Consider the following 26,110-nt stretch of genomic DNA (forward strand, 5'->3'; position numbering starts at 1 on the left):
GGGGGGGGGGGGGGGGGGGGGGGGGGGGGGGGGGGGGGGGGGGGAGGCCACTGCGACTGTGGTGGGTGTTGTCCCCATGGGACATCTGAGTACCCCGAATGTGGCTTCCCTTTGTGTGTGTGTGTGTGTGTGTGTGTGTGTGTGTGTGTGTGTGAACTCTACGTGACTCCTGCAGCTCTTGCTGCAACCATACACACCCTGAGCTGCACCTACCCATCCTGAGACCACACAGGCCCGCAGCTTTCCCTGAAACTTTAAGGTCCCACAGACCAAGGTTCAAACTTTTTCTTTTGAGACAGAGCCCCAGCTCAGGCCCGCCCTGGGACTTACAGGGGTGGTGCCTCCGCACCCTGCACCTGGTGTATCATCACGGAGATTTCGGTGAAGGCATCTGCCAGAGGTTTGTGACCCATCAACTTCACCTCCGATTATTCCCCATGGTCAGCCTTTCCTCCCTGTACCACGCACTCGTAAGACCGCCCTTCCTCCTCCCAGACCCGCCTGTAGGACCTTTTGAACTCTCTTTCTAGTTGGGGAAACCACCCCTAGCCTGTGACTGCAGCCGGTTTATGCTAATGTGGTCAAAGGAGCCAGATGTCCCCTCTGGAGCTCCACCATCAACTGGGTCCATGCCAGTCAGTTCACTCTGTCAACTGCAGGGCACTGCAGGTCACTGCAGGGCGGACACAGCAGGCTGCTGCTGACCGGGACCTGGGAGCCCAAGGAAGAGGAAGGGTCTTCCAAAGTCCACCATCTCCAATTGAGGCTCTCAGTCAAGCGACTGGAGGGTCTCCTACGGAAATAATCCTATCCTCGTGGGATTAGAGATGCATGGAGCATGTAGGGGCCCTGCCCCAGCAGTCACGGTCTCACTGGCACCGTGGTCGGCTAGTTTGCACCCATCCGCAATGGCCTATAAATGCAGCCACACAGGGCACCCTGCTCCACTTTGCCTTACTCCACACAGCTTGAGGCTTTAAAGGTGTGGCCATCCCTTTCCACCTCTGAGTACTAGTCCACCCTCCCATTGTGCAACTGGGGCAGCTTACCTCTCGTGCATTTAAGTCTGTCTGCGAGGAACAGAGCTGCTCATTCACACAGGGAGCTTTTCATGGACATGTATTTACATTTCTCTTAAAAAAAAAAAAAATGCCAGGAGTAGGGTTTTGTGGTCGTGCAGTAGGTGCATGGTGGGCTGAGGTGGACAGAGACCAGCTGGCAAATGCCATTCTTGCTGATCTCATGCCATCCCTGCTTTCAGTGATGCTGTGCTGACATCTTCAAACTGGTCATGGTAGGAGAATGTATATCAGGAAGCAGTCAGTTCCACTTCTCTGGCTTGCTTTCATTCTGAACCAACCAGTGTTAAACAGGCAACATGTACCAACTAGAACCTGCGTTCAGCTTTTTGTTTTGTTTTGTTTTGTTTTTTTGAGACAGGGTCTCCCTATATAACCCTGGCTGTCTTAGAACTCACTCTGCAGACCAGCCTGGCCTTGAACTCACAGAAATCTGCCGGCCTCTGCCTCCCGATTGCTGAGATTAAAGGCGTGTACCACCACAACTAGCCTGTGTTCAACTTCTAAAGAAAACGCAGACATTCAAAGGTTCTGTTCCACTTCAGATCCATTACCCTGTGTCTTCTCCAGCATCTGGCATTGTGATTTTTTTTATTTTAGCCACTGTGTTTTGATCTGCATTCTCTTGTGGCTGACAGCAGTGGGGGCCTGCTCATGTGCTGGCTATGGCCATTTGTACATCTTCTTTTGTAAGGGCCATTTAAAATCTTGGCCTTTTCCTCCATGTATTCTTCAGTGGCAAGAGCCGTAGTGTGTTTTTGTGTAACTCCTCTGACCGGTATATATGTGTGAATATTTTTTCCAGGTCTGTGTTTGCCTGTTTGCATTCTTGACGGCATTCTGTGTGTATGAACAGACGTGTTTACCTTTTGTGACATTATTATTTGTTAATGTGTGGCTCCTGTTTTCTGGGTCACATCTACGGCACCGGGTTGTACTTTCTCGGCCTGGAGGAATGGCCTTTACGGTTTCTGTCTGGAGAACTGCTCAGGGAGCTGTGCTTTCAGTAAGTCTCCAAAATGTGTTGGGAGGTGTAGCGTTATGAGGCGTCAGGCCACGAGGGAAGCGTGGACGGGTTGCTGCTGCCAGCGGAGGCTGGTTATAAGCACAGTAATCCACTCTTCTTATAATGTGTGTTTGTGTGCGCACACACGCACATGTCCATCTCTCCCTCTTTTCCTCTGGCCACTGCAAGAGAACATAGTAAGGCATTCCCCAGGCAGCCGGTCCCTTCATCTTGGCCTTTCCAGACTACAGAACCATGAGCCAATAAATTTATGTTCGTTATAAACTTCCCAGTCCGTGGTCTTTTGTTACAGAGCATAAATTAGACCAAGACAAAGACACCACATAAAAGTCACTTGAGGACCCCTCCCTGGGCCATATTGGCAGCGTTCTCTGAAAGTAGAGAAGGGACGGCCTCAGCACAGCCAGCATTTGCCAACTGGTCCCTGTGTACCTCAGCCCACCATCCATCCGCGACACAGCCTCACAACCCTACTCCTGGCATTTAAAAAAATAATTTATTTATTTTTATTTTATGGGCATTGGTGTTTTTGCCTGCATGTATCTGTGTGAAGATGTCAGATCTTGGAGTTACAGACAACTGTGAACTGCCATGTGGGTCCTGGGATTTGAACACAGGTCCTCTGGAAGAGCAGCTGGTGCTCTTAACCACTGAGCCATCTCTCCAGCCCCCTACTCTTAGTATTTAAAAAAAAAAAAAAAAAGAAATGTAAATATACATTCTTGAAAAGTCCCCAGTGTGAATGAGCAGCTCTGTTCCTCACGGACAGACTTAAATGCACGAGAAGTAAGCTGCACCAGTTGCACGATGGGAGGGTGAAATAGTACTCAGAGATGGAAAGGGACGACCTACTGAGTCACGCACCAATTCGGCCACACCTTTAAAGCCTCAGCCTGTGTGGAGTAAGGCAAAGTGGAGCAGGGTGCCCTGTGTGGCTGCATTTATACGCCATTGCAGGTTGGTGCAAATTAATGAGACCATGACTGCTGGGATGGAGGGGAGGGGGGAAGACAGGATTGACTGAAAAGGACATGCTAGAATAACAGAACTATGTGGACCTACTATGTTTTGTTCAGGCTGTAACTCAACGGCAGAGCACTGGCCTGGCTTGTAAAGAGCCCTGGGTCCAATTCCTGACACTGGAATTGGACACTGGAAAAAGACAAAAAAACTGTTGGTCAGAGTGAAGCCCTTGGGATCAGTGCTTTTTGATTAGATTTTTAAAATTAGATTTAAAAGAATCATCACAACTAATAAGCTTGGGTTTGCCTCCTCTTGAGTGCTCTGGAATCCTTAGAGGTAGAGGATCACAGACCAACATAGGAACTACAAGCAGCTGCCTTACAACAGGGCAGGGGAGTAAACAGGATTTCTCTTATTTTCTTTTAGAAAAATCAACAAAGCATTATTTGCTCTGCCGCCTTCTGTGGTTGGTAGTTCCGCTGGCCACGGCCGGCCGCAGATCCGTTCCAGGCTCAGTAGCCGGAAGGTCGTGGGACGGGCTGGCCTGCATTTTCCGCAGCCTAGTTCACCCTTCCTCCAGTTCCACTCCTCCTGCCCATTTTTGAGGAATCCATTTCTGAAAGTTGCAAAATTACTATTAGGTAGTTCTCTCACTCCCTCATAGTTCCCTCCAACTCTCTTTTCCTCCCATTCACAATCTTCTAGCCCTCTCCTAGGCAAATGCACTTAAAAACACATCCCGGAGATATGCTCTCTACTTAACAGCCCAGGTCAACAAGAAATCCCTGTCTCTCAAGCACAAAGAGTGGTTCACTGTTCTGTCAGAGTCAGCCAGTGGGCTGAGTTTGAGGAAATGGAGGTCAATCATTTATAAAATAGGGGTGATGGTAATGTCTGGGGCGGGGTCTGCTTTCAGGATGAGGTGAGAGGCTGTGAAAGTGTATGCCAGGTGAGGACCTCAGCGTTTGGATGGTTTTTTTCATACTCCACTGTAATAAGTCCTTACCATAGCACTTCAGTGACATTATCTTAACAGTGCTGATGGAGTCTCCCAGGTCACACGCCCCATGAGGCGCTAGGCCCAGTCCCCGGAGCAGGCCTCCATAGTCATCCAGTGTGTCCTCTATACACCACAGCCCAAGAAGGAAGACCATGAGGCCTGGGCCACTGCAAAGGCCTCCACCGGCCGTTACTGCCATCCCAGAAAAGTGGCCAAGGAAAGGAGGAAGGCAGGGCTCCGGAAGGTATGCAGGCTTCTTGTCTCTTTTCTCACTCTTCCCCTTACTTAGTCTCTTAGGGATATTATGTCTCCTTGACTTTTCATGGTTATAAAACTTGTTATAGAACCCTGGAGAGCAACTGGAAACACACTGCTAGAACTTCATGGGGCACACCACGGGGCTTCCTTTTGCTTTTCCATGTTTTCTACATACGTGCTTTCCTGCAACAAAATGTGCTACCCATTGTCTTGCCGCTCCAGCCCTTCCAACTCTCACCTTCACCCTCTTTCAAGCTCTCTGTAGTAAAGATGGCTGTTTCCCTGCCCTCCAACCTTCCAGAACAGCACTGGCCACTCAGAATAATCTGCCTCTCTCTCTCTCTCTCTCTCTCTCTCTTTCTTCTCTTCTCTCTTTCTTCCTTAAGACTCATTTCTTTATGTGTATGAGTGTTTTGCATCTTTGAATGTCTGCATCACATGCGGCCTGATGCCTTCAGAGGTCAGAAGGTGTTAACTCTCCTATACTGCAGGTATGGATGGCTGTAAGCTTGTGAGTACTGGAAACTGAACCCTGTCCCTCTGGAAGACTGGCCGGTGCTCTGAACCACCCACCACTGAGCCATCTCCCCAGCCTTGAGTCTTCAGTCTTCTTTTCATGAAACTTTTACACTACTCGAAGTCTCATATGTAAAAGGAAGGAAAACAAATGTGGTGTTCCAGATTCTTTCCCAGGGGCATTAAACACATCTGGAGAGTGAAGAACTGGAGGCCTTTCTTCACACTGTTGGCTCTGACTTCCCTTCTCACTGGGACTTACTAACGTTTGCTAGGATTTGGCAATGTCGTGAAAAGCTCCCCTACAACCAGACAGAGAATTAGCCATGTCTGCACTCAGGGCCCATAAGCAGTAGTTCTTACTGAAGAACACTCTGGGTCCTACTGAGTTTTAGATGCCCTGGTCCCAGCTTCTTTAAGTCAAAATACAATTTAACAATACTGGTCCTGGGAGTTTCTCAAACTTGGATCCACACTTTCCAAGAACACCTTTAGTTCTGTTTTATTTGTTTGTTTGTTTGATTGGTTAGTTGATTTTATTATAACTAATGACCGTGGTTACAAACCAGCTCTCTCCAATACCCTAAGGCTGCCATCTGTCTCAGTGTGCACCACTTAAGGACAACCAGCGACTCTTCGTGGACATTCATTTTTTTTAATTGTCATTTTTTTTTCCCTTTGGAAGAACCTAACATAATAAGAAGGAAGTAAAGAGAGGCACAGGGAAGGTGGTGGTGGGGACCAGAGAGGGCGTCTCCTCCAGTCTGTGGCCTCCTCTTCTGTGCCCAAGTGGTAATTATGGCAGGTCAGTCAACCTCAAAGATCTCCTGCCTTTATGAATTTACAGTCTACGCTCAATGTGCCAGAAGTTTCTTTTCAAATTCAAAAGCAAAATGAGTGAGGGAGGGAAGGAAGAAAGGGAGAAATTTAAACAGTGGACAAAACCCCACGCGGCTGTGGCTCTGCACTCCAGCAGCGACAATGTCGAGAAATCAATGCCCAGAACCACAAGGCAGCTTGCAGACACCTCTTGACCCTGTCACTTCCTGGGTAATTAAGAGGCGCTGCAATTCCCTGCTGCTGTTGGGGGCTGAATGTGTATCGATAGGTAGATATATATGTCTCTGAAAGATTCTTTTTCTGTAACCGTGGTCAGTATCCTGCCAAAGAAAAGGGGGGGAGAAGAAAGGCATTTAGTCCCCAGTGCTGTGAAAGGAAACATGAAAGGAAAATCTGAATTTTTCATTGCAACATTGCAGTCTGCCCCTGATGTGGGGAAATGGTGCAGACAAGAATGGATGGCTTGTTCGCTGGTGGGGTTCTTTTTTTTTTTTTTTTTTTTTTCTCCCTTGACAGATCATCTCAGAGAATGTGTGGCAGACAGCAGGACTCCCTCCCTTTCTGTTCTTCAGATGCCAGAAGTACAAGAATGCAGGACAGGCCAAGCCCCTGCTTTGCTTCATGGGGCCTCAAAGGGGTTTGTTTCCCTTCTTCGGTCCTCAGTTTCCCCAAATGAGAGAAGCTATACCAACCTCATCAGGGGCCTTTTCAATGGTTGGCATTCACTGAGGCCAGGAGAAATCGTTTCCCTTTGCTGACCCCACCAAGGAAACAGAGACACATGAGCCTAAGGGGGCAGAAGTAGGCATCCCCACTTGCCTGTGAAATGACCATTGCCAAGGCCTCAAGACCACGGGGAGCCTGAGGGAGGAAATCCTGCAACCCTGCTACAGAGAGGGGCGTTCCGAAGGCTCTTGGCAAGGTGTCCGGTGCGGCTACTCCTTTTCCCGCTGACACTTGTTCATGGGGTCACACTTACAGGGCTAACCACACTCTATACGGCAAAACGATTCAAGCTACCTCTCCACCGTGGACTTAGAGAGCACTTCATCCATGTTCTTTAAGAAGAGGAAGCAGATGCTCAGATTATTTCTCTGTCCCTTCTCAGCTCCAAGCCCACCTTCCCCAGGAGGCATTCGGAGGCTTGATGAAGCCAACATCCAAATGTAAGGAGAGAGCCAGAGAGAAAAGCATGTCACCTGACTCCGTTGACCACTGCTGCATAAAAAGATTTTGTTTCGTTTTGTTGTTTGATTTTTAAGACAGGGTTTCTCTGTGCACCCCTGGCTGTCCTGGAACTCAGTCTGTGAATCAAGCTGGCCTTGAACTCATAGAGATCTGCCTGCCTCTGCCTCCCGAGTGCTGCAATTAAAGGTGTGAGCCACCACACCCAGCACCATAAAAAGATTTTTACTGAAGTGAACCGAGTCTATTACATTTAAGTTCTGGGCAGATTTTTACACAGGAGCCTGGATCTCTCATCTCTCTCGGCCCACTACCCTGTGCACAGGACAGTGAAGTCTGAGAGAAGAAAGGAGTAATGATGTCCATGAGGGCTTCCTCTTCAGTCTGCCAACTCTGGCTCTTGGCATGGGAGCCTGTGTGTACAGCGACTATCCCTGGGATGCCCTGAAATTCCCTGGACAGCTGCTTCGGATGACCCAAAGAGGCCTTAGACACAGACTTTTTCACAGACCAGCATGGCTATGCTAGGGAATGGAAGGGCGGGCCTCCCAGGAACAGTAGAGACTAGTATTTGAGCGGTGTGGCTGCTTTTTCTGTTCTCAGGCTCATCTTTTCTCAAGGCAGTTTGAAAGATGAAAGGGATGAGTCTCCGCACCCTGAGGATGGCCCAGCAGCTACTGAGCTTCACAGATGTGGCCAATCAGACCCGGGTTTATTCATTTTATTACATTCTAATGAGTTTAAGCAAACCTAAGTGGCTGTGTGTGTACAGAAGCTGCTGTGTTGGTCATCACAAGTTCTTTTGTCTATCTACCACCACCACCATCCAATAGATGCTTAGGCCCTATGAACTGGGGGGGAAAGGGGGTTGGAAGTTCTGAAAAAGACAGGCTGGTTGCAGTCTAGCATGCACAGCTGAAGCCCTGGGTTTGATGGGAGATTGAACTGTATGCACAGCACACATCCATAATCCTAGCACCAGGGAAGTAGGACAGAAAGATTGGAAGTTGAAGGCCATCCTTAGCTCTGCGGTGAGTTAGAGGCCAGCCTCGAATACATGAGAGTTTTTCTCCAACAACTATACTGCAATGAAATACAATATAAAACAATAATCGTACTGTATAAGGGCTGGGTGTGGTGGTGCACGCCAGTGATCCCAGCACTCAGGGAGGCAGAGGCAGGTGGATCTCTGTGAGTTTGAAGACAGCCTGGTCTACAAAGCCAGGACAGCCAAGGCTACACAGAGAAACCCTATCTCAGGGAAAAAAAAAATTATAAGACTATATTGTGTAATAAGACTAAAAATGAACCAGCTGGAAGCTGAAGTGGCTGCTCAACTCTCAACCTGATGACCACGAAATCTGTATTTCACGATTGCCTAGAGTGGGTGATAGAGGACCCCCCCCAGGAGGGGGGATCAGCCGTCATTAGCATGTCCCCCTTCTGAACAAATCCTCTCCTGGTACTGCTGACACATGGCAGCAGCAACAGCCAGCAGTAACTGGGTCACTCATCCCTGACCTCGCCCCAGCCTCCAGCCAAAGCCTGTCGCACACAAGGAAGCACAGAGGTGTAGCAACTGAATTTGGGGGTTGCTGCAATTATAAGCTAGGTTTGGTTTTGGTTTTGATCCAGTTGGGTGTTTCTGTTCCCCCTCACATACTGAAGCCTGATCCTAGTGTCCTGGCATCTACAGAGGCTGAATTGGTTGCCTGTGAGGGGGAGGGGGGGGCTGTGATAGGATCACTGCCTGCTCAGGACAGGACACAGTGAGACAGTAGCTTTCTACAACCCTGGAAGGACCCTTACCAGTTGCTACATGGGTTCTCACCTTGACTGAGGGCTCCCCAGACTCCAGAACCATGAGTGACAAATGTGTCGTGAACTGCTGGCCATTGACTGTTTTGTTACAGTTGACCTGAGTTCATCCAGTCTTCAGGAAGGACATTTGATACTGGCTTTTGGACGTACGTTGAAGGAACAAAACAGAGCCATATATGTCCTTAGGAACTATGGAGCCAAGACAATGCCACCCCTGCTCGAAGGAGGACCTGCACGATGAAAATACATGGCCAAGTACAGAAGAAGCTGTCCCAGACATAACGTGACCAGTTCCATTTAAACAACACAGACAAGCGACCTCAGAGTAAGGAAATACAGACAGCAAGCTGGGCGCTGATAGTTTCTGAGAGACCTGGGGTATCTGGGCTTCCAGGGAGCAGAGTGGAGGTGTGAGTGAGAGAAAACAGCAGAGGCTAGTGTGCAGCAAATGGGGGCTGGAGAAGGAACATCTGTGGCTGGTGAGGAGTCCAGCCTTGTACATAGCGCGCTGAACGATAAGGCTGGAACTAAGTGCTGCTCTGGCCGAAGCACTAAGGTTAGCTCCCTGTTCCCCACAACCTGCTCAGCTCTTTGGAACTCAGGCTTAAATGTGCAATGCCCTAGAGCAGTGTGTGTTTCTAGCTTCTTCATTCCCTGTCCCCACCCATACACCACCGGACCCCAAAGTCTCAAGTCCTACCCCTTTCACATGAGTGAGAGTGGACAGCTGGACAGTGTGGCCTCCCAAGTGGCCGTGGGAAGGGGCTATGCTGCCTGCCCCCCTCACTCTTCTGCCTGCTGTGGAATCCACATCAGCTGGAGATGCCCACGAGGTCTGTTTCCATCTGTTCTGGTCCTGGCTGGTGAGAAAGACTTAGAATTGGAGAGGTCGGTGTTGGGGGTGGGGACAGGAAGGACCCACTGCAAAGGCATGTTCAGCCCGCCCTGGGAACAGCTGCCCTGGAGGCTCCCTGCTTCCCAGCAGCTCTCAAATCACCCGGTTTTTGTAGCCAGGCCGCTAATGATGCAATTAAGTTCATCAGGAGAACATCTGTTCTGAATGATCGGGCCACTGGCTACTCTCTGAGGGAGGCTGGACTCAAGCAACTGAACATCCAGGGGCTGAGGGCCTCAAAAGATCCCCTGTGGACCTTATCCACCACCTCCAAACTCAACCACAAGCATCCTCCAGTCCTCTGCCAGCAACTGGGGACAGAGGTGTGTTCATGCCACCCTCCGTGAGTCTTAGGGCAGGGACACCACGGATCCTCGGGAGCATCTTTTGACTCAGGAGATAGGGCAGAGGCACCCTCCTGGGCAAGTAATACCTGGGCTGCTGTTATGTTGAGACATGTTGATTTCCTCTGCATCTGGCCTGTGGACAAAGGCTCATATACAGGTGTTTGTCCCGGGGCAACTGCATGGATCAGGAGTTAGTAGTGTGAGAGTGCGTGCAACAGGAGAGACATACAGGAAGCAGTTCCTGAGCAACTACCTCAGGAGAAAGCAGGGCCTGGTGCCTCAGGAAATTCTCAAGAAGTCTGGTAAACGTAGCCCCAGAGCTGTCCACCCATAAGTGAGAGGAAAGCGTTAACCTCCAGGCTTCTGTCCTCTGATGGTCAAGGTTGAAGACGTGTGTGAGGGAGGGTCAGTTTCACAGGGGAAGGAATGATAGACCTGCACTGTCAAGCCCAGGCAAGGCGCTGGTGTGAGTCTGCAAGCCACTGAGCTGCCTCCTGGCCACAGAGTAGGGTAAAAGAGGAGAGCTTCATCATGGGAGCTGCTACTCTGTCTCAGTCTCTGGGATCCAGGGCACAGGTATGCATTCTGGGATCCTGCTGCTGCTGACCTTGTGTTCATTTCCTATCTCTTCCATGGCAAATTACTACAAATCAGCAACTTAAAACAGCACACACATATGTGTACACACATACATACAGAATATCACACACACTCACACGCACAAACAAACACACAGAGTATATATGAGTTAGCAGTCTAACACGGTCTCCCTGGACTAAGTCAAGGTGTTGGCCAGGATGTGTTTTCATTCCAGAGGTTCTAGGAGAATCTCTGGTCTTCCACCGTCTCCATCTTTCCCTGCAGTCCTTCGCTAGCTGGCCCCCGCCTCTATCTTCCAAACCAGCCATGGTTGTTCAAGCCTTTCTCACACGGTGTGGCTCTGATCCTAACGCTACCTGCGGATTTCGTTGTAAGGACTGTTGTGACGGCCCTGGGCCATCTAGGAAGTCCAGGCTCATTGGCACACCTTAGGCCGACTTACCAGCACACTTAGCTACAGATGCAGTCTTCATTTCCCTTTGCCCTCGATATCATAGTCAGAGGTTGCGGGATTAAGATGTGAGCATGTGCCAGGCATGGTGGTGCATGCTTTTAATCCTAGCATTCAGGAGGCAGAGGCACGAAGATCTCTGCGGGTCTGAGGCCAACCTGGTCTACAGAACAGGTTCCAGGTCAGCTGAAGACTACACAGAAATACTGTCTCAAAATTAAAAAAAAAACAAAAACAAAAACCAAAAAGCCGGTCCTAGTGGTGCATGCTTTAATCCCAGCACTCAGAGAAGCAGAGGCAGGCTGATCGCTATGACTTCGAGGCTAGCCTGGTCTACAAATTGAGTCCAGGAAAACCAAGGCTACACAGAGAAATCCTGTCTTAAAAAAAAAAAAAGTGTGTTCAGTGCCTTTGCTCTGTTTAGACATGTTGCACCTTCTGTGACAAAGAGAGGGCTCAGCACTCACACAGAGAAGTGAGGGAGACAGCTTATACTGACTTTGGAGATAGCAAGGGCAAAGAATCTGCCTCTCCCTGAGCCCTGGAATCCTTTCCCTCCTGGCATGGCGGCACACCTTGTTGAGGTTAATAGAGTCACAGGTTATCCTGGAACCTGTGGAAAGAGCCTCAACTTTACAGGTTGTTAACTGCTCTCCAGGAACGAGGGCGGGAGCAGGCTAATTCAGCTTTCTGAGCCTCCATTAGCCCCCTCTGTATGGCGAGGCCCTGGGGTCACTGATGTCGAGAAAGAAACAGCTGTGTTTCAATTAAACTTTAAAATGTATGTGCCAAAAGACCGACTGTGTGACTTGCACTCTCTCCAGTCAAGAATGCATCCTAGAACAAGATCAGTTAAGAGGGTGGTAAGCAGGACAGGAGCCTACCACAGATGTCCTCTGAAAGACTCTACTGATCCAGGTATCAAAGCAGAGGCTGAGACTCATAACCAAACTTTGCGCAGAATGCAGGGAATCTTAGGAAAGAAGGGGGACATAGAACTGGAGGAGACAGGAGCTCCACAAGGAGACCAACAGTGCCATAAAAACTGAGCCCTGGGGGCTCTGAAGAGAATGATACCCCAACCAAGGACAGTGCATGGAGGACCTAAAACCCCTGGCTCAGATGTAGCCCATAGACTCAGTCTCCAAGTGGAGTCCCTAGTAAGGGGAGCAGGGACTTTCTCTGGCATGAACTTAGTGGCAGGCTCTCTGATCACCTCCCCCTGAGGGGGTAGCAGCCTTGTCAGTCCACAGAGGGAGACAATAAAACCAGTCCTGATGAGACCTGATAGGCTAGGATCAGACAGAAGGGGAGAAGGACCTCCTCTATCAGTGAACTAGAGGAGGGGCATAAGAGGAGGAGGGTGGGATTGGGAGGAGGGAAGGGAGGGGCCACAACCAGGATACAAATTGAATAAATTGTAATAAATGATAATAATTTAAAAATGGGTGGGAAAAGGGATTTAGGAAACTTCCCTTGGAAAGTCAGACAATGAATATCTTCGGTCATGTTCTCACCTGGTGCGAATGTTTGAAGCACATTCTAGAAAGACAGTTATTCACACTTCTTTTGGTTTGGATCTCCCCCAGGCTGCCTTCCATGAGTGTGTCTGCCTTCCTATGTGTGTCTCCACCAGCCAAAAAGATGACCATCCACCTGGGAATGAGCTAGCAGATCTGACTCAGCCCCCACCCTCGCTTACCCCTTAAGAGTCAGCCGTTCACTCCACAGTTCTCTGGTGGTTTTCCAGGACTACTTGCTACAGCCCCATGCTGCACCTCCCAGGGGAAAGGAATTGGGCTCAGCTGAGCAGCCGGAACGAGGCAATTTCTCTGCAAGTCGCTGCTGTTGTAGGCTGTGGGCAGGGATGAATTTCAGCAGCTGGTTTATGTGCCAATGCTGACAGTGCCTGCTCTCCTGCTGAGAGGGCCCAAGGGCATCCTTGGGTTGGCGTCTGGCTTTGCCTATATCAAGTTCAGGTCTGAGGAGCCTCTTCTAGGAGAGAGCATACCCAGTGCTCCCGGATAGCACTCCTTGTTGTCCCATTACGTGACACACAGCTCTCCTGCCCTTCCCACACCCCATTTGCTCAGCCATTGGGGCACACACACACACACACACACACACACACACACACACACTCACACACACACCGGCTTGTCGGGTCTTCAGGCTCAGCAGGCAGGATGCCATGTTCCCTCAACTAAGCCTGACAAGCCGAGCATTCATATGGCTGTTTTCAGAGAAATACTCAACTTGGGAACTAAGCCTTTTTTATCCCTCTCCTCCCATTCAGCCCAAAGTATGAAAACATCTTTTACACAGTTGCCTGGAAGAGGATTTCTAAAGAAAAAAAAAAAAAAATACCACCCATGCCCTGTGATTGCAGTAATTTGGTGTTATAAAAGCACAGCAAAGGGGAAAGAGAGGGGATAGAAAACAGAACAGAAGAGATTAAGGTGGGGGGGGGTTGGGGCGAAGCCCTCTTAGTCAGCCATATTAGTGACCATGATGTGTGATCCTGTAGCTTTCCCTTTCACCTCAGAAAATGCACGTGTTGGTTCAGTTACTTAGGACAGCATTATTATCTCTGTGTGGAGAGCTGGGCTTCTGCCACCTCAGCCAAAAGGTGGCTGACAGGAAGCAGAAGAGGCAGCTGCCCAGGCCCAAAGCTCAGATGGGGGTCATTCTTCAGGACATCTTAACCTGAGCCCTAGGCTTCTCAAGAAATTACAAATCTTTCACTTCCTGTTTAGCAGAGGCCTGCCTCCTTCCTGGGGAGAGTCTCTGTAGTCTACTCTGAATGTGTGAAGTGAGTCTGTGGGGATTCCCCTAGAGAAAGCCCAAGCAGGGGTCCTTGTCCTGAATCACTAAAGACTTTTCTCTTAAGATGATTTCATAGATACCAATGCAGTCTCCATGCTTGGGGCAGGAAGCTGACGGGCCACCCCACAGGTCTTCTCAGACCTGATGAGACTTGGCTATCATTGTTCCGAGAAAGGTGAGGCTCTGTCCAGCAAGTGATGACAGACGGAGAAAGAGAAATTTCAGTTTTTAAGGTAAGATGGGCTTGCCTGGGATAGCTACCATCCATCCATCTGTTCAGCAATCAAGCACCCATGTGACATGGTGTCCTCTCTATCCTCCACCGACTGTGGAATGACACGGGCCCCAGCAAGGAGCTAGTAGGAAAGGAATCATTTTCTCAGAGAGTCTAGGAGTACAGGGAGGACTCCACATGAGCCCAGGAGAAGAGGACACAGGGGAACCAACTCCCAGACTAAATGAACATATTTTGGGACTTCTGGAACAAAGGCCAGGGAGGCCTGCCATGTGAGGCCCACATGCAACCTGTGGGAATGTGACAATATGGGCATGGCCTCAGGGAATTGCAAATAGCTGTCCAACACCCACGGGAAAGCAGGGGGCAGGGCCAGAGACAGGCCCGGAAGACCTCAAAAAGCAACTTCAAAAAAGAACAACAGAAGGAGGCCACACACTCTGCCTTAAAGAAGGTATATTCAGTCCCAGTCTCCATTGGTGCTGGAATCTACAATAAGCTGAGCTAAATAGGGTGAAGAAACCCCATTTAGAAACCCTAGGTAGTACAGACATCCCTTGAAGAAGTCATTCATCTGTAGTTCTTATTCCAATTGCCACCTTAATGCCTTCTCTGCGTGAAGGGTTAATACAAAAGAGTCCTCATCGGTACACAGCAGCGTCCACTGACAATACAGGTTCAGCCCTCTCACCATGAGACTCTTCCCTAAGCATTTAGCTTTCTCCTGCATGACTGAAGCTAAGACGAGAGGGGATGTTTGTGACTCCTGAGCAGACAGTGGACAGAGGCATCTGGATAGGACATCTGGCCCCTGTTCTGATGCCTTTACAGGCCATTAAGACCCAAAGACATCCAAAGGAGGATGGGGACATACATCCCACCCCTGGTACCATCCACCTTCCTGACACTCCAGCCCCAACTCAACCACCCAGTTCTCCTGGGCATAGAACTGATGATTCATTCACGAGGCTGAAGTCATTAATTCAGGAAGGAAGCCACGCTGTCTGCCTCCTTCTCTCTGAGCGCTCACCACCCTTGCAAAACAGATGAATAACCAGACATTCCCAGAGCCCTCGTTAAGACCATTGCCAAGAAAGGTGTCTGCAGCTCATCGGCTAGTGTCGAAGCCACGCTATAGGCCCTGAATCACGCTGGACCCAGGGGAAAGCAAGGCCAAACTTGTCTGAGTTCAATGTTGCATCACAGAGCTAAGCAAGGAGGGAGGCTTATCCCATCACCCAGCTTGGCTGCCCCACCCACAGCCACAGCTGGGGCTGGCTCTTTCTATGGTTCCCCACGGTATGTGGGGTTTGGGGAGCCTCATGGGGTAAGAAACAGGCATTTACAAGGGGCACTAAACACCAGATAGAGCTCAGTGGCCTTGTTTGACAGAAACTGAGGCCCACAATGGCAGTGGCACTTGCCCAAAGTCAAGAAACTAATTTAATTGCAGATTAAGAACAGGAAATTTTGTCTCTCAATGTTCTGTCCCCAGATTACAGTAACAGACAATGTCAGGTTTGTCTGTTAAGGCAACAAACGAACAAACTCAAAACCAACTACCCAAGGTCTATCAGTAGACAAATACTTAAGAAAGGGGTGTGTGTGGATAGCACACTGTTAGGATATGCCTGGGCTACATATACATTTTGAGCAAGCTGCAGAGATGGCTCGAAGGTTGAGAGCATTGGTTGTTCTTCCAGAAGGCTTGGGTTTGGTTCTCAGCACTCACATGGCAGCTCACAACTGTCTACAACTCCAGTCCCAGGGAATGCAGTGCCTCCTTCTGGCCTCCACAGGCACTGAACATGTTTATCACATAGACATTGCATGCAGCCCAAATACCCATACTCATAAAATAAAAGATGAAGGAAAAAATTATTCTGACTAAATAAAACTAAATGCTAACTGGCCACGTACAGATACTGGCACTGCTCTTTGTACTCTGATATGGAGTGGGCCCACAAGAAGTCTAGGAGTTAAGGAAACCACAGTTCGAGCGGGAGCCATGGTACATACCTGTGATCCCAGCACTCAGGAAGGCAGAGGCAAGTGGGTCTCTGTGAGCTAAAGGCCAACCTGGTCCTCAAAGTAAGTCTAGAACAGCCAAAGGCTACACAGAGAAACCCTGTCTTAAAAAAGGGAGAGAGAGAGAGAAAGAAAGAAAGAATCACAGTGCATTGATCTGCATGGGTTGCCGCCATTTTGATAAAGGAAACACACACATTCTTCACAATAGCTAATGTTGGGTTGGGGGTGGGAGCTGGGGTCATTATTAGCAAAGATAGTTATTTTCAGAGTCTGCTCTCCTGACTGGTGCTCCTAGCCAGTCAATGTCCCTTACAGAGTGACTCTAATCCATTACGGCTGAGCCTGGCCAGCCATGGGCCAGGGTGCTTTTCCTGGCACCTGGCACCTCAATACTCACAGTCTTGGTTTCCAGATGCTTGGGACCTCTATGTGGTGGAGCTCTCCTGCGCCTCCTCGAAGACCCTTCTCCACTTTTCCTTTAGGTGACAGGCTCAATCAGAAATGGACACGAGGGCACAAAGCACCTGGAAGAAAATTACTGTCTACATTTGTGACATAGACAGACCCTGAGAGAAATCACACCTTGAGCTTAATCAGCCACCATCCTTGTTTAGCTACCAGGAGCTCTCTGTACATCAGCTGACAGTCAGGGCACAGCAAGCTCCGGCAAGGGCAACTGTGCACAGTCAAGGTGACGCTTTAGGACAAATGGCTTCCCCAGCTCCTACTCTAAGACTCAGGGGGAGGGGCCGCTTGAGCCACATCTGAGGGACACTGAGTAAGAACTGAGGTAGAAATGAAACCTCAGGTGAGACAGAAGCAAAGATGCACCCCTAAACATGACCCCCCCATAGAGGTCCCTGGAAAGTCGATCAGGACTGTCTACTGTTGTCTTTTCACCCATTTTTATGAATTGACACTTCATGACTGTAATTTTGCTACTGTTATGAATCCTAATGTAAACATCTGTGTTTTCCGATGGTGTTTGACCCCTCATAGGAGTCAGGACCTACAGGTAAGAGCCACTGGTCTAGAGCCACGGTCCATGGAACATAAAGGCATCTAGTCAGTGTTGATTGACTGCTGAGAAAAAAAAGTCTTCGACCATGCTCACAAAAACTGGGACACTTACCATTTAGGATACAAATGCTTGTGATGTGGATGGAAGAAAAAGCGAGGTCAGTGCCATGGAGTCACTAGGAGTTGGCTAGGAAGATGCCACAGTCCAGGGCAATCAATCCAACTATAAGGGACTGTTAATTACGCATACAGATCTACTCTTCCCCTAATTTTCAAGCCTCCCCGCCCTTCCTCCCCACCTGTGTCTCTCTTGAGGTCCTGTCTCCCGCATCAGGTTCCTTTTGTCCAGGCCACAGACCTCTCCTCCGGGCTTGCCCTTCATATTGACCAAGGATATTTGTGTGAGGACAATCCTTTTTTTTTTTTGAGGTCCTTCCTCCTTTCGTTACTGTGCTCATTAGTTCATCAATTATTTACTGTGCACTCATGTGCCAATCACACATATTGCTAGTATCAGTTTATATAGTCATTGAAATGATAGAATTTAGAATAATTTCTTAAAGAGCCGGGGAAAAAAATTCCTCCCAAACACTAAACTGAGATGATTTCTAAGCAACAGATGCACAAAAAAAAAAAAAAAAAATTTAATTGATATATTATTATGTATTAATTCTTCTGTCTTGAGTGTCCTCCCCCACCCCCCCTTAAGTCACCAAAACAGAATCAATAAATGGCAACATTTTCCTGTCTGGTGTTTTAAAAACTTCATTGCAGAGGCATGGAGTTTTAATTTCACATGAATTAGTTTCTGGGTCTTGGGTCTCCCCTCCCTACCCCCCCTCAAACCAGATAAATGAGGTTCTAAACTTTGGATAATAAGGCTTAACAGTGAGGCGCTTTTAAAAAGAGAATCATTTCTCAGTTCTCATTTGTTAATCTCTCTTGGTAACATTATGAGTTTGTGCAGCGTGCCCCAAGGCAAGCTCAGCTTTCCCAGGACAATTAAAGTCACTTAATTATTAAAAACTGTGTGTGCTGCTGCCCAGAGAGAAAGAGGCAGCCAGGGCCGGCTCCCACAGCCCCCACAGGAGCGACCGGACACTGTGGGAACCCAGCTCCCTCCCTCACCATTGTAATTCTTTCAATATAATCTATGAAAATCCCCTCCGTGCCGCCTGGCCTGTCCCACTCCTGCATGAATGATTTAGGGGCTGCTGCGGCTGGCTGCTGAGCCCAGCCTGCAGGCTCCTCAAGCCTCCCTCAGGACTGAGCCTGGTTTCTTCAAGCCCAGGGAGGAGAGACCAAGAGAGATGTCCTGCCTGAGCATCCTCTAGAGAGAGACTGGACACGTGCCTTTGGTATGAGTGGGTTCCTGCTGGGCCCATTTTTCCTTAGGCCATTACCTATCCCAGAAAGGGCAGAAGGGAAGAGGCCACCCTGGCTAGGCTCTCTGTGTAGTCCATGTTGCCAAAAGGGAGGAGAAACCTCACTCAGCCATTCCTCTAGGTCATTCTTTTGCAATGGAGTGAAGAAACAGGAGGTGATCCTGCTGGCACACAGAGGCCCTCCTGTGTTATGAGCCTTGGTTTTATGGACAAAGGCATCTTCAAAGGTACCATCAGGAACCTCCAAGCCTACACTTCCCCAGAAAGAAAAAGGTGAACTTCCATCTCCCCCCTTCCATTAATTCACTTGGCAAGCACCCATTTCATGCCAGCAACAGAGGGGACAAAGCAAAGTGCCCTCCTGCTCTTATCCCCTTCATGGTCTTACATACATGAGGAAGGGGGAAGCCAAGAGGACCCAGGCAGCTGCTCTTATTCCTTCTTTTTCCTTTGCTTCCTTTTCCTGCCCCACCAGCTCTTCCAACCTTCAGTGGCACCTATTTCCAAGTCTGTAGGGGAGCCTAGTTCAGTGGAAGTGTATTGTGTACATACATACACACAAATTACAACCAGAATTTAGAATTATCTAGTTACTACATATTAGAAGAAGAAACAGGTAAAACTGATTTATCACATATTTAATATAGTGGATGATATATTTAAAATACAATTTGACTTGCAATAAATGTTTTTTAAAAGTATTGAATAAGACGGTTTACCTTTTAAAATTAAACCTTCAAAGTCTAGTTTGCATTTTACCTTTGTAAGCCAGTCTTGACTGGACCAGGCACATTTCATGTGGCAATTGCTGTGTGGTTAGCGGTAACGATGCTCGGCGGTACAGGCCTGATGTTCCTTCACGTTCCATCATACCTCAATACTCTCTGCTACTACAACAAGAAAAGGCTCCCTGAAAGTCTGAAGCCTGACTCCTCAGATATTAGGGCCTTGCTCCCAGCACATGGGGAGACACTGTGAAACCAACAAACAGAACCCAACCAAAGACACTGTCACAGACTCTCATAGAAAATATCATTAAGTGAACACAGCAGGGTACAAGCAGTGTTTGTGGGACTCTGTGCTGGATTCCTCCAGTTGAATATGCTTAAACGTTCCATTCCAAGCCATCCTGAAAAGCTGAGAACATCAGTAAGGGCAACGAGATGAATGTAGGGAGAGGGGGGAGTGACGGGAGAAAGGCACATTTCATAATACGTTTGACTTTTGTCTCCATGCTTTGTGACTTCAGAGTGTGAGATGTGATAGGTATTAGAAAAGCAAATAACAATTCCTTGGTTAATGGGCGTACTCCGGCCATAAGCCTGCCCTGTCCATTGCTCCACACCCACTTGCCTCCTTCCCCATCAGGAGCAGATGCAGGTCTGTGTTGTTGATGTTTGTCCACAATAAAAAGAGGGATGCTTAGCAGTGGTCCAGGGCAGGAAGACATGATATCGAGTAACCCTAAAGGGCTTTTTGTTGTTGTTGTTTCTGGAAAGACGGTACTTTCCACTCTCATTCCTGCACTGTCTCTATCCCAGCTCTGGGATCCCCATGTCACCTGCTTGCAAGAGCTTCATTCTCTCCCAAAGAAGCTTTTGTGGGCAGGTCGCCAGGAAGGGCCAACCTCCTATCTTCCCAAAGGGTGTCTTTCGCTCTCAGTTGTCCTTTCCACAGACATCACGCTTTCCTGTTGGCAGCCCTCTCAGTTCTTGCTCCTCACATCCCCAAGGCACACAGAACAATTGAACTTTCAAAGAAAACAGAGCAGAAGCGTGTTGACATGTGTGCATCCATGTGTCTATCTGTGGCTCACTGGGTCGCTCACTTTTACCCGTCACTGTGTGCTGTCAGGATTCAGCTGGGAATGAGAGGTTGTCCTCATGGGGCTTACAGTTCAGCAAAAGTGCGGGTCAAGAGAAGAACGATTCACTTCTGTCTGTCCTAGTATGTGGAAGGAAAGCATGAGAAACTGAGGCATATGAACTGAGTGGCCAGGGAACATTGCCTTCAAGAACTGGTATTTTAGCTGAGTCAGATCATACCAGTCCAGAGACTGTAGGACATGGCAAGTGAGGCTTTCCTGCATGGGGCTTCCAAGGCCCAGATGTTAGCTTGTTCTGTGTCCTCAAACAAGCCACATACCCTCGCCATTTTTTTTGTCTGTCTGTTTGTTTTTTAAAACAAGATTTTTCTGTGTAGCCTTGGGTGTCCTGGAATTTCTTTGTAGACCAGGCTGACCTCAAACTCGCAGACATCCACCTGCTTCTGCTGCCCAAGTGCTGAGATTAAAGGTGTGTGCTACCACACCCAGCCCCATTGACATTATTTTTTGAAAATTTGGAAATAAATTTTAAAACATAATAAAATAAAAAATAATTGGAATAAATAAATAAATAAATTTAAAGTTGCAAAAAAAAAAACAAAATAACACAGAGAATGTCTGTAGACGTTACATCCACATGACATTATGGTAACATTTTAGCTCCTTTGCTAGATTGGCTTTTAAATGCCATCCCTTAGTGTTTGTGGGAGATTGGAACCATCAACATCTGTGAGTGCTCAAGTTCCTTACATAAAATGGTGCAGGAGCCTGGTGAGTGGTGGGTGGCTAGAATCCCACTATTTCAAAAGCAGAGGCTTGAATCCAGGCATCTGACACCAACTCAGACAGCAATCTCCTGTCTTAAAATAGAAATATATGAATTATTCAAATGGCATACAATTTGCATAAAACCTAAGCACATCCTGTTTCGGGGCATCTCTAACTAACTTGCAATACCTATTACACTATGAATATTATTATAAAAATTATTATTATGCCATATCATTTAGGGAATAATAACATCAGTGGAAAATAAGTACACATTCAGAGCAGATTTTCTTTTTCAAATGTTTTCCAGCCACAGATGAATTTATAGAAGCAGAGGCAGGGTACAGAGGGCACACACACCATAGTTATATACATGTGTATACACTCATGTACACACACGTTTTGAAAGCTCCAGCTCTTCAGAGCCACACTCCTCTCTGAATTCTGTGTGTCAGTAGGTGCAGAAGGCCACCCATTGTCTCTGCCCACCAGCCGGTCAAGTCCTATAGGATCAAAGACCGTACCTGGAGGAAAGCCAGTCCTGTCTTCTTATGAAGCAATGGAAATTAATAAATGAAAATGAAGCCAGGCATAGTGGTGCACGCCTTTAATCCCAGCACTTGCGAAGCAGAGATAGGCAGTTCTCTGTGAGTCCAGCCTGGTTTACATAGTGAGTTCCAAAACAGCCAGAGCTAAGTAAGTTCCTGTCTTGGAAAGAAAGAAAGAAGAAAGGAAAGAAAGAAAGAAAGAAAGAAAGAAAGAAAGAAAGAAAGAAAGAAAGAAAGAAAGAAAGAAAGAAAGAAAGAGGGAGGGAGGGAGGGAGGGAGAGAGAGAGAAAGAAAGAAAGAAAGAAAGAAAGAAAGAAAGAAAGAAGAAAGAAAGAAAGAAGGAAAAGAAAAAGAAAGTACCCATGCAGATACTCTAGTCACAACCCATGCAGAATACACCCTCCCTCTCATTTAACCACACCTGTTGTGTCTGGGACCGAGGTAGGGCTGACAATATTTCCTTACAGCCAAACAGACTGAAGCCCGGGGAGGGGGGGGGGGCTCATTTCTGATTTACCACATTAAAGGAAGCATCCAGAAGGAAACTGTAGCCCACACAGGGATGGCCCCTTCCCAGGATTGGCTCAGGACCAGTGTAGAAACTGGCTCCTTGTGAGAGGCCTGCATCCAGGCAACCTGCAGTGATGAGACAGAGGGGCAGTGCTGGTCCTTTCAGCATGTCTGCAAAGCTATCCCTTAATGCAAGCCATAAATTCACACAAGGAAAGTTAGTTGCCAAGACAAGCCAGGGATGGCCCACAGGGCGTGAGACCTGCACAATCAGTCCCTAAGGCTGAGAATCTCCTCTCTCTTCTTCCCTCCCTCCATTCCCCCCCCCCCCCCTGTTCCCCCCCCCCCCCCTTCTCTTTCTCCTCCCTCTCTGATCTCTGAAACATAGGTTGGCCTTGAGCTCAGTATATAGCTGCCTCTACCTCCTGAAGAGCTGGGCTTACATGTAGGTCCCACCATGCCCAATTCTATGCAATACAAGTCCTCTACCAGCTGAGCCTTATCCCCAGCCCAGAGACCACATTTTTAAGAGCTTCCTGAGTGATGATCCACTGGGCTTAGTAACTGCTAGCCTAGATGCCTTCTGACGTGTTCTGATATCCTCCAATGGCATGGATGAGAAGTGGGATAGAGGTGAGAGAGAATTAAATAGTGGGGTCCCAGAAAGGCACACACAGCAGTTTTTCTGGTGGAGGATGGTTGGTCAGGCTCTTAGTTGGCAGCTGATGAACTATGAAGGGCTACATGTGTGGCCAGCTGCTGAGTGGGTGCAAGGGTGGCCCCCCAGCTCCTTTTACCCCCTCAGTGGATTCGAACCATATCCCTGAAGTACTAATCTGTCGCTGACGCTCAAATTCACCCTGAGTCTGAGTCAGGGAGGATCCCAGAGAGGAGGGGAAAAAACAAAAAAACCCACTCAAACATTGTCTTCTGTTTCAGTTGCTTTCCCAAACATGGCTCCTGGGGGGGCGGCGGGGAGGTTGCTGAAACATAGCTGTGGGCAGGGCCAGGTGCAGGGGGCAGCCCCTGGGCAGCAGTCTTCACGCTGCCCCTGACTCAGCCCAGAGCCTAAGCGGCAGGCTGGCACTCCCCCACGACCTGCAGGCTATGCACTGTGGGGTAGTAGGCTTATTTTCTTTTCCTCAAGTTACACACACTTCTCCATGGGGTCACTGGCTCACTCAGGAGGTTTCTTCTTGAGTTTCTAGGCAAACACTGCCTTGCCCTATAAGACCCCAGGGAGCCAAAATTTTATACACACACACACACACACACACACACACACACACACACACACACACACTCAGCACTGGCCTATGCAGACAGCAGGGCTGAGGGAAAGAGGGAGGGAGGGAAAGAAAAGGGGGAACAGGAGGAAGGGAGGGAAGCTTGCACTAACTCTGTAATCAAACCCAGTTCCTACTTGGCCCTTCTATCTGATTTCTCCCTAGGGCCCATTCCAGGAAATCTTCTTGGTCAAACCCAGTTCAGAGAGCTTCCCTGCAAGGCCCCATTCCTCCAGTTTCTCTTGCGAGGGAACAGAAAGCCAAGAATGGGGACTAAGGCGAGGTTAACAGTGGTTCCCAACCGAAGAACACACCGATGGGGGAACGACCGAAAGAATAAACATCTCTCAATATCCAAATCTGGCCTCTTCAAGATCTAGAGATGAGCCCCAGCAGGGCTTTCTCTCACAAGCTGTGGCGTCCAGCCCCTCACAGGCTGCAGCGCATTTGTCGCCCGTCCTCTGACTGCAGTTCCCTGTCATGAAATACAGTAGTCATGTGTGAGGCAAGGGATCCTGGGTGACAGGAAATAGCAAAGGCTTTGCAATCAGACTTTCCAGTTGAAATCTCACATCTCCCTATTTACAAGCCACGTGGCTGGGCAGGACCTGCTTGGCCTCGGAGCTTTAATGTAAGGGCTGTAGCTTTCTTGGTGTAATGAGCAATCATGAGGGCTCGCAGTATTTCCATAACTCATTTCCCAAAGGCCCAGAGGAGTCTGCTGCTCCTTGCCTGCTTGCAGTTAGGGGTGGCAATCCTCTGGCAGGTGAATCATGAATGGCAGCAGGCATCACTTCCCAGCAGATGCAGGATGTTATCACGTGTGTGTCTGGTACCTTCAGATGCCAGAAGAGGAAGCTGGGTCTCCTGAAACTGGAGTGTGTATACCCGGTAAATACATCACAACTGGATATGTGCATGCATATATGTTTCTAAGGATGGATAAGTGGCCACGGGGCTGCAGGGTGGAGCCTTCCGGACTTTGGTTTCCTTATCCAGCTGATGTGGGATCCACACTAGATTCTTTCTCTTGTTCCCAGCTCGGAGGCTGACATGGTTTCATGAACTGAAGGCAGTTGATTCTCAAGACCTCGGCTCCTTGGAGGCTGGGTCACCCCAAGAGTCTTAGCTACCCAACAACTGTAGGACTGTACTGTCTCCTTCGGTCCTCGTGACACAGCAAGGGCAGAGCACTCCGGTGATGGTAGAGGGTAGGAAAGTGAAGCTCAAGCAATGAACTGCCCCCTCGGGTGTTACACTGCGAGGTGAGAAGCCCACAGTTGATTCCAGAAGGTCTGGTTCCTAATCTCCGGCTCTGTCTACACTACGGCGCTGCTTGCCACACCCACAGCAAAGATCCACCTGGAGCAACGATGCCCTGCGTTACTTAAATCCTGTCCTCCTACTTCTCTATACACTGAACAGGACCAGTGACAGGGTATCAACTCCTTCCGAGCCCGTATAGAATGAGTGTGGAGACTGAGGGCAGCAGTGCAGAAAGCCTTTGCCCCGATGTCCATGCCAGAGACCAACAGATAACCCTTATTTGCAAGCTTGGTTAACTTTTAACTCAGCACCCATGGGTGCTATCCAATACAAGCAAAACGAAGTCCTTGCCTTTAGCTTAGTCACTGAGATCCAAGCAAGAGTAGACTGGTTATACTGCACACCCTTATCTTCAACTACCAAGAAGCCCTGATACCTCAGCCTTTACCTTCCTATAATAGCCTTCCTTACCCAAGGGACCAAGAACCCAGGTGGCCTTGAGGAGCCATTGAGGAGCCATTGAGACTTCACCCTCTGGTCAAGCTGGAGAGTCATAACTGACAGGACTGTTTCTACTCATGCAATCCTGGCCCATGTACCAGGAAGCAATTTGGCATCTTCATGCAGCCACATGGATGCACCCACTCCCTGTCTCAGCAGCTGTGACCAAAGACTGCATCGCATCAGTCCTTCAGGAGACAGGGCCCCCACACTCTTGGTTGATGCAGGGCGTAAGCTAACTCTTCTGGGTGCTATTTTCTGTGTCTACCATAGCACCCCCACTTCTGTCCCTCGTCCTATGGCTAACAGCCACCCCCACATATCCCACTGTTGCCTGCTGTACAAACACTGAGGTGGTGGTAGGAGAGAAAAACAGTGACAAATCTCTGGCGATGCTAGATGATGGCGCTGGTGACATGCTGACAGCACAATGCCCAGTTAATGTTGGTGGCCCCTGGCATTTCCAAAAAGACCATACCCATAAATTACATGCTTGGAGGCCTATTCCCTTATTTATCTAACCCTCAATGCTCAGTGCGATTTGTAGTTTGTTTGTTTTTCGAAACAGGGTTTTCCTGAGTATCCCTGGCTGTCCTAGAACACACCATGTAGACCAAGCTGGCCTCGAACTCAAAGATCTGCCTACCTCTACCTCTGCCTCTTGAATACTGGGACTAAAGGCGTGAGCCACTACTGCCTGGCTCGGTGTGGTCTTAAAACTCTCAAGAAGTAGAGTATGATGCCACCAATAAAACTCAGCCATTAGACTCCAAGAGGAGTTCTAAGGAACCGCCCTCTTAAATAATTAGCCGAACAATAAATATAATATTACCCTGTGTATGAAGGGCTCTGATGAAGGGCCAGAACCTAAAGTCAACCAGACAGTGACGCCCACGGAACTAACCCAGACGTAAACCTCTCTCATTA

At 48.6% G+C, this 26,110-nt stretch overlaps 2 long non-coding RNA genes across 2 annotated transcripts in view; both read right to left on the minus strand.

Annotated features, from left to right (window-relative positions):
• Positions 1-5,488: 5,488 nt before the first annotated feature.
• The window catches only part of LOC129689681 (uncharacterized), a 40,224-nt gene continuing 19,602 nt past the window's right edge, over positions 5,489-26,110 (minus strand). The window contains exons 3-5 of the long non-coding RNA XR_008722159.1: positions 16,472-16,598; positions 8,700-8,919; positions 5,489-6,003 (exon numbers count right to left, since the gene is read on the minus strand). This is a non-coding gene — a long non-coding RNA (uncharacterized LOC129689681). The remainder of the gene's footprint in view (positions 6,004-8,699; positions 8,920-16,471; positions 16,599-26,110) is intronic.
• LOC129689682 (uncharacterized) lies at positions 19,134-25,692 on the minus strand. Its single transcript, XR_008722160.1, has 4 exons — positions 23,731-25,692; positions 22,138-22,256; positions 21,055-21,164; positions 19,134-20,423 (listed from the first exon to the last, which is right to left on the minus strand). It is a non-coding gene; the product is annotated as an uncharacterized LOC129689682 (long non-coding RNA).

The sequence above is a fragment of the Psammomys obesus genome, unplaced genomic scaffold, assembly GCF_907164565.1.
Source record: "Psammomys obesus unplaced genomic scaffold, mPsaObe1.curated_primary_1811, whole genome shotgun sequence".
NCBI lineage: Eukaryota > Metazoa > Chordata > Mammalia > Rodentia > Muridae > Psammomys > Psammomys obesus.